The sequence below is a fragment of the Empidonax traillii genome, unplaced genomic scaffold, assembly GCF_003031625.1.
Source record: "Empidonax traillii isolate 1590-97213 ecotype Southwest subspecies unplaced genomic scaffold, ASM303162v1 scaffold437:size906396, whole genome shotgun sequence".
Taxonomy (NCBI): Eukaryota; Metazoa; Chordata; class Aves; order Passeriformes; family Tyrannidae; genus Empidonax; species Empidonax traillii.
The window spans coordinates 119,295-128,713 of record NW_020955630.1 but is presented as its reverse complement, the minus strand read 5'-3'; positions in this window follow the sequence as shown (position 1 = coordinate 128,713).

Below are 9,419 nucleotides of genomic sequence, written 5' to 3'. Positions count from 1 at the left end.
AAGTGGTAAAGGCACCCCCTACCACCACCATCCCTATTGAAATCATGGGCTTATCGTTTGTACACAGTAAAAGTTTTATTTATATATTTGCTCTGTATTCTGTATCACTGGGTTGCCAGTTTTACCGTGTGAGTTTATACAGTTCATGGTGAGAACACAACTATACCTGTGTCAAGCAAATTTTTCCCCTTTATGGAAAAATGTGAGATGGGGACGTGGCCCATTACAGTATGGGGATGGTCACCTCACAAACAGGGACAGAGACAAGGCAGAGGTGATTAACACTTTCTTTGCCTCTGTCTTCAACACGGATGATGGACCAAGGGGGTCTCAGCGCCCTAAGCTGGAAGTCCATGGCTATAAGAATGATCAACTCCAAGTTGACCCTGAAACTGTGCAGGAACTGCTGCTCCAGCTGGATCCTTACAATCTATGGGGCCTGATGGGATTAATCCAAAAATCCTCAAAGAGCTGTTGGATGCCATTGCAAAATCTCTCTCTATGATTTCTGAGCAGTCTTGGGAATCAGGAGAGGTCCCAGCTGACTGGAGGCTGGTGAACATTAGCCTGATTTTCAAGAAAGGCAAGAAGGAGGACCCCGGATTAACAGGCCTGGCAGTCTCACTTCAGTGCCCAGTAAAGTTATGGAGAAGATTATTCTGGGAGGTATTGAAAAACACCTGAAAGACAATGCAGTCATTGGTCACAGCCAGCACAGCTTCATGAGGGGAAAGTCCAGCTTATCAAACCTGATTCCCTTTTATGACAAGGTAACCCACCTAACTGACCAAGGAAAGCCAGTTGATGCCATCTTTTTGGATTTCAGCAAAGCTTTTGGTACTTCCTCTCACAGGATCCTTCTGAACAAAATGTGCAGCACACAGCTGGATAAACATATCCTGTGGTGGGTGATCAGTTGGCTCACGAGTTGAGCACAGAGGGTAATAGTGAATGAGGTGACATCAGACTGGTGACCTGTCACTGGTGGGGTTCCCCAGAGCTCCATGTTAGGCCCTGTACTCTTCATAAATTACTTGGACACGGGACTGGAAGGGATACTAAACAAGCTTGCAGAGACAAAAAAATTGGGAGGAGCTGTTGCCTTGAAGGCAAGGAGGCTCTGCAGACAGACCTTGACAAATTAGAGGACTGGGCAATCACCAACCATATGATGTTTAACAAGGGAAAGTGATGGATTCTGCACCTGGGATGGGGCAAACATGGATGTAAGTACAGACCAGGCAATGAGATGCTGGAAAGCAGTGCCACAGAAGGGGACCTTTCTGTGCCCCAGAGAGGACCAATTTGTGGCCTCACCTTGAATATTGTGTACAATTTTGGTCACCGCAGTATAGGGAAGATATTAAGCTATTAGAGAGCATCCAAAGGAGGGCAATGAATATGATGAAGGGCCCTGAGGGGAAGCTGTATGAGGAGTGACTGAGGTCACTTGGTCTGTTCAGCCTGGAGAAGAGGAGACTGAGGGGAGACTCCATTGCAGTTACAACTTCCTCATGAAGGGAAGGGGAGGGGTAGGCACTGATCTCTCCTCTGTGGTGACCAGCGACAGGACCCAAGTGAGTGTCCTGAAGCTGTGTTGGAAGAGGTTTGGGTTGGATATTTGAAAAAGGTTCTTCACCCAGAGGGTGATAGGGCACTGGAATAGGCTCTCCAGGGAAGTGGTCACAGCACCAAGCCTGACAGAGTCCAAGGAGTATTTCAGTGATACTCTCAGGTGCATGATTTGACTCTTGGGGATGATCCTGTGCAGGCTAAGGGTTGGACTCAGTGATCCTTGTGAGCCCCTTCCAATTCAGCATATTCTGTGATTCTGTGTGATCAGTCTGGATACTTTCAGGAAGGGGTGAAGAGGGAAAGAATTGCCCAGGGTCTTGCACCCTGAGCAGGCCAGTGCCACTGACCTGGTGTAACCATGAAGACAATGCTATAGACAGTGCCTGTATCAAATGTTCCTCCAGCCCATGGGGACAATCATGAGTAGACAGGCATGGATGTGGTGGCACCCATACTGACACCAACAGGTCCTGCGGGAGCAGCATTGGTGACTGGAAGAGGTGAGGTTTCAGCAGCCCTGGAGGGGTCTTCTCCTGGCCACCACCTCAGCCAAGTACAAGCTTCCTCCAGCTGTGGACCAGACTGTGCAATCCTGGGTGGTGTCTGCATTTGGACTCTGCTCAGAAAAACCCCCTCATGGATGCTGAATGCTGCCAGCAGTGTAATGCAGTCTGGCTCCTTGCAGTTGGGGAGCAAAGTTAGCTGGATTTTGGCCACTTTTTTTCACAGGAACACAGTAGGGGACTAAGGGTTTCCTCTGCAGAAACATATTTCTCTGTGACTTGCTTGTAATTTGATCTATAGCTGTTGAGTGAATGCTGCCTGTACTTACCAAGTTGCACAAAATAGCATATATAAGGATGTCCCTTGTTAAGGAACACCCATTGTTTAAGTGCATTAAAGAATGGAACGAATCATGATTTTTATACAAACAGCATTACACTAAATTGCTAGCACAAAAATATTTTGTGTGCTAATTGGTTTTGTCTTGCTGTGCTTTATTCAGCTTTTGCTATCGTGGCATGAAAGAAACAGCAAGGTTTCAGTTTTGCCCCCTGTCAAAAACCCAGTTCTGTGTGTCTGCTTCATGGAACCCATGTAACTGACTTCTGTGACAATACATGGAGCCTCTGCATATGACAGGATCAAGAGCTAACTCTCATCTACAGCACTGTGGTGTGGTAAATGCTGATATAAATACAGCTAATGATACAATTAATGGCCAAACTGGTTGGTTTTATTATCTTGTTCATCTAATAAAACATATTTCAAAGCTCCAAAGGAGTGAGTGAGGGTCCAGAAAAGTTGATTTATCAGTTACAGGCAGCCAAAGCTGTTCTGTATCCCTTTCAAATAAGTATTCCTTTCCAAAACTAAATAAGTATATGAACTTCCATGAAATGTGTCTGTGCAATGGAAACCACAAGACGTAAAATGGTTTCTCCTGCTTTTTCTCCTTTATCCCTTCAGATTTGCTATGTTGTCAGCAATATTAAATCTTAAAAAAAACCCATCAGATTATAAATGATCCAGAAAACTTCATTAAAGATTTTAATTGTTACCAAACTGACTGTATAAATTGTCTAGTATGGAAGTGAAAGAGCTGCAATGTAAATGTCATGTCATGCCATTATACAAATTAGGAAGCATCATCAGAAACTGATTTTAGTTCCCTTCTAACTAAAATTCTGATTTCTTCTCCAAAATTTATGTTCTCTTTTTTAAAAACTCAGTAGAACAGCTTTTGCAATTAGTTGTATGTGTTCAGACCAAAAAGCAAATGCCCATAAGAATAGCTTTGCCCTAGTATGGTATATCAGCCCTTTATATGGGAAAAGCTGGCTCTGTCTCCTTGAGATGTTTCCATTTTGACTTTCAAGAACCATCAAACATGATTATTTTAAACAATAAAGCACTTCAGACATATTTCAAGTAGGGAAACCATTAAATTAAAAATCTCAGAATCACAGGTCATTTTTTGAAGTGTAGATCATTAAATTTATTGTCCCTTACAAGAACTGGGTAAATCAAGCTCCTAGGATTTAAAAAAAAAAGATCCAACTGCTAAGCTTGAGGAAGATATAACTCTCAGATTATTTGTTTTTTATTGCACAGTAGTAAAGTATACTGTGTAGTATTTTAGACAACTGTTATTTAATATAATGCTCTCTGACTGTTTTTGAAATAAAGACGCTGTCATTTTCTTTCAAAATAATTTAAGCAATAATGGATCCCAGTTAATAGAAATTTTTTTCTGGATCATGAGACTTGCAATAATTATCCTTCTCAGGGCCAGTATTTTATTTCATAAGGGCTTCAGAACTGATGTGCTTAGCACAACAAAAGGCATGGACTGACTTTTCAAAGACACTAAAGAAAGAAGAGCTACAGTCAGCAAACTGTCAGGTTGGTAATCCCAGGTTAGTGTAAGGCTTGTCTCCCCCTCACGGTGGGGTCTGCCAGCTGCTCCGAGGATTGCTATGCCAGCAAGGGTGTCACATTTCAGTGAAGGAGCCTTTCTCATGAATTCATAGGGCATCTTGACTACCATGGGAAAAAGCCTCCCGCACAGCGTTTGGGTTGCCCCAGGAAAACATCTGTCCCCAGCTCATTACAGCATTCTTTAGAAAGGCTCTGTCTCTTTGTATTTGCTGTAGGCTATCAGTCCCATGCTTAACCCCTGACCTAATATTCTGACTTTTTTAGCATCCATGCTTATCTCATAAGGCTGGAAAGAAAGGAGAAGAATCCAAAAGTTTCCCTGATGGCCAGAGAGAGGGAGAGAAAAAACTTTTGCAATGCTTAGTGACTGATCCCTCTCAGTGTTACACTGGACGGGTGAAAAACCCTTTGCTGTACTGACCCAGCCTCCTGGGCACTCAGGGTTAGCGCTGCTCCTGGGACCACAGTGCACTCCAGATGTGAGATGGTCAACCTGGGGCCGACCATTTCAAAACCTAAAAGACCTCTCCATGATGCAGTGCCAAAGTGAGCTCCAGCCCTGCAGAACAGAGAGCTGCTTTCTGACGCAGCAGGGCTGCATGGTGTGCTCAAATGCCTCTTTGATCACCACAGTCCAGCTCCATGCTGCCATGCACCCTAGTCATATGCTCATGTCCCATATGGCTTTGAAACTAGTGTGTTTCAAAGAGGGACACCGGCCAAACCAAAAACACTTGCCCTCTGCTTGCCAATTTTTTAAAATTATCTCCACCAGGGAGAGGAGTAGAAGAGAAATACTCATGTTGCATGGGGAAACATCATATTCCCACTCAGCCACCCAAAAAAAACCCAATTTCTCAAGCATCATTTATCAGGAGAGATGGAACATGGATGTGGCTGTACTCTGAGTTGGCCTTCACATCCTCTTGGAAATTCCCCTATGCCCTTCCTTCCTGGTAAGGAACCTTCTTATCTTGGCCTCTTGGTGTGGATAACAGGTTGGGTGGGAAAAGCAGTGGACACAAGGGGATTGCATCAGATGATCTGCCCCTAGCCCTCCAGGAAGAACAGCTGGCTGCCTCCTATTCCTACCACATATCTATGGTTCCTCAAAGAACACCCTTCACCCACAAGTTATTGACTTCAGAGACAGTTTCTACTTCCCCAGCTTTTATCCCTCCTTTGACCTCTCCTAAGTCAGTGCTTGGAAGCAACTCCTCTCCACCCAGCCTGTAAGCCTCCGTTAATGTTTATAGTAGTAACCATGTTCTAGAGACAGGGCATGAAAGGGTGATGTCTTCATCCTGCATGGTATAAAGGGGAGGGACAGGCCTAAGGGCCTTCCCAAACAGCAGTTAGTCCCAAGGAGACAGACACACTGTGAAGTGCAAAAATACTCTATTGTTGTCAAGTGCAACCAAATTTTATTGGCCTCACACAGAGAAGCTGCTGGCAACGAGTAAGCTCTGAAAGTTAGTCCAAGCCTCATAGCTTTCAGGGACTCTCTGCCCCACTGGGACACTAAAAGAAGAGAAAATATGTATACACAAGCCAGGCTTTCTAACTAGTCTCAGCCTACATTGCAATTTTCAGAACAAGAAAATATTTTCAGATCGGCTACTCTTGTTTATTGGGACCATTTGGACATCCTTCGGATCTGTTCAGATGAAATAAATGTGTGTAGAGGTCCTTCTCAGGCCATGGCATGAGTTGGGTTACTCTGAAAAAAGCAAACATAACACAAACAGGCTATGTTCTGGCCTAGCTCATAAAAACACCTGAAAGACAGAAAGGTCCCCATCCTTCTAATGACCACACATCCTTAGAAACAGAGTAAACAAAGGCAACTGCCAATAGCCCTTCCCACCATGCAGTTCTGAGGCACAAACACAGACAATAGGCTGTCTGTCCATGCACTCATTTAAAAACATCTGTTATTACAGGCTGTAATAACATAGACAGGGCACTCTGCCCCTGGAGATGAAAGCAAGCAAAAGCAAGAAGCCCAGGAAGAGAACTTTACATCCCACAGTGATCCTCCAGCACCCTTCTCTTGACTTCCATAGCCATGAGCTCCTTTGCTCCCTAGACCTACTGATTCATCTCCCTCAGGGCAGAGGCACACACTGCCAGCATCCAGGAAATCTGCAGCCTCTCACCAGTGACTGCAGCATTCCCACCACTGCAGCCATTTACCAGCTGCAAAAGGGGACATGCTGGGAGTATCCAGCAGGATGATCTCTCCTTGTAGCAAAGCTATGGCACTCTACCCTCAAAATACCCCTGTTGCCACCCCCCTCCCTGCTCACTGTGCTTATTGGGTACCAAGGTCACAATCTTCCCACTTAACCTGGCCTTCCATGGGGCCTGGAGAAAATGGTTGTAGACACACATTAACATCTACAAGAGCTCCGGAGGCAACATATGTGAAATGCTCCGCTGGAAAGAAAGCGAACGAGGCAAGGTCTGAGCTGCTTCTTCCGTCGCTCTGTTCAGTCAACAAAAATGGGATTAGCTAGAAAGTATAGCAGGAAATATGTTTTTGAGGGACAGTATAAAGACAGCTTGTCTGTCTCTTCATATTGTGTGACCTAGAAAGGAAAAAGAAGCAAATCCTTTCTTTAGCTGTTGCAATTATAGAGCTTGGAGCAGTCAGGCTGTCTACCTTCCAACAGGAGATGTGACAGCTCCCAGCTCCAGAAAGCTGCATTCCTCTGCTTTGAAGAGCAGATTTATATTCCATGAGCTGCAAAATCTAAAGGGAGCTATAAAGGTTTTCTCAAATAGTAATAAAAAAAAGAAACAACTGCCACAGCCTCAGTTATGAAGTCTTTGGACCTGTTTTAAGTATTTTCACGTGATAAAAGGCATCAGCTGAACCAGAAAAAAATTACATGGGCCAGATGTTACTGTGCATCATAGAAGATTTCTGTTACTGCCCAGCATCAAGCTGTCTTGGCCTTCAGCAGACCCATCCTCGGGTTAGGGAGGACTCCTCTTGCTTCTTCCATACCACACCCTCCCACAGCCAGTGTGGCAAAGGCAGGCAGGAACTTCAGCAATGCCACTTTAAAGCAGCCAACCTCACTAAGAACTTGCCTTCCCTTGCTCAAAACAAGGAATAGGCTGAAGAATCAATGTTACCTTTCTTCTTTAACTGCTCCATTTTGTACAAGTCACATTAATGGGTCTCCTTGAGTTCAACCAATGGGAAGAAAAAGTCTCCAATGATTTTAACAGAAGACTTTTACAGTTGTCAATGCTCCATACAGTTTTCCTCTGTACAAATAAAGGAACTGCGGATTTAACTTTTTTCTTCCAAAACAGTGTAGGAAATTCGTCAGGCAGTCACAAAATTCTCTCTCAGGTTGTTTTCCTTGTAAGGCCAGAAAGCTTTTAAAAGGGGGCTGAAATGTAACAACTTGAAATATTCTGGTTCAAACTAGTGTCTTGTTAGTAGCATTCATGTGCAGCTTGGGGAACACAGAATCTTTTCCTTCCTCCCATAGCTCTTTTCTTTTAGTGTTTAGCCTACCAGTTAAATTCATGGCATGAAAGACTTTAAACTTGACCTTTTCTTAATGGATGTGCAAGAGCTCTACAGTCTTGATTTTCCTAACAAAAACCCATGCCTGCAGGGAAGTTCTTCTTGCCTTACCGTATGCATAACATACAAAGTCACTATTGCTTTTTACCCTGCTCTACTGTCCCATGGGATCAAGCTCCTCTTTGGTCCCTGAAAATTTATCTACCCCCTCTTCTCAGAACTATCAAAGGCTTGCATGGAAAGAATGGATAGCGAAAAGGGACAGGTCCTCCCAATTACTTATCTCCCTCCTGTTCCTTCCTCAAAGCACATACAATACAAAAGATGCCAAGAGCATCACCATCTGCCTTGACTTTCTACAGCCAGAAAGGAGAATTAGAGTAAGCCAGTCACACAGTCCCTGTCAGGTAGTCACCCCTGTATTTTAACCAGAATTTTCCCCACAAAACCACACATGCTTCCTCTACACAGCTCATACACAGGGTCTTGACTTCACAGAGACATCATATACATGTTGTCTTCCTGAATCCTGCATGTCAGGAGCACTGTTCTTCGTAGCTGTGATTTGTCCGGGAAAACTGGATGCAAATATTCATTATTCCTAAATAGTAAAAAAGATATCTTAAATTGTACCTAAAAAACCTTTTTTTTCTTTCTGGAAATACTGCAGTTCCACTATAGATTCCAAATCAGGAGCTTAATGACAAGCAGAAAAAGGACCATATATTTCTATTTTCTGATTTTCCAGCTTAGTTGTTTTCTCTTTATTAGTTTACACAATTTTGCTTGACCTGAAGGTTCTTCCAAGCAGCACACTATCACAGGACTGCCTCGTTGCAGGTTTTTAAGTAGTCATTTGGTCAGAGAAGGGGAAGGTAATTAAATCTTTAAGTATTTTTTCCCAGTTGTCAACAGGATCCTGTCTTCAAACTGAAGGGAAGCAGCCACAAATTAAATCTGCCTTTCCAGGAGGAAGAAGACTAGACTTTTATGACAACTGCTCAAAGTCTTCATAAGAAATAAGAAGACCTAAAAAATAAGGTTCCATATGGGTGTTCATTCATAATATAAGAACTTCTAAGTCTGTAATACAGTTGAGATAAATTGTGTGTGGTCCCTGGGCAAGCCTTCAAATGGAGATGCATCTGAGAGAGATTTTAAAGATGAAGTGTAATACCATGAAATTTGTATGACTAAAGAAGAAAACACAGATGTAGCTGCCTTGTAGAAATTTTCCAGCCTCAAGGGCATCTGGGACTGGTTTTGGGCCATTTCAGCAGAGCCTATTGTTGCATGCAGGTATGACAAAACCTCTGTTGCCTGCTGCTCCCTCCCTGGAAGTTGGAAGTGGTCTCCTTTCCCCATGGTGGAGTGTTTGGTGTTCTGGTTTCCTTCTGTGATTAACATTGAGGGCTGGATAGGGAGGGGGACTCCAGGCAAGAGGTTTCCCTTTACCTCTAGTCCTGGAGGGGAGTGTGCTCCCCCCCTCCCCCTCACCACGAGATCTCCATGGCCTCAGCAGAGACCACAGGACAGCAGCAGCGAGAAGAGAGTTTACTGTTTTGGGTAGCGACTTAAATAGCTCTTGAGGGGATTACAAAGTGACCATTGGGAGTTCAGGAGGTCTTACAACCAACCAATGATAAACAAAGGGTTAACAACCAATAGATAAGCTTTCAGTTCTCTCTCAGACATTCCAAAGGTAGAGGTAAGTCTGAGGAACCTTGGGAAGAAAAAGGGTGAGTTTACAAAGAGACTGTAAAAGCCATTTTGGAAGCATGTTCACTTAAACAACATTAAAAACTTCTGCATCCTTTTACATATTGCAAAACTACCGTAACACTTCTGGTAGCTT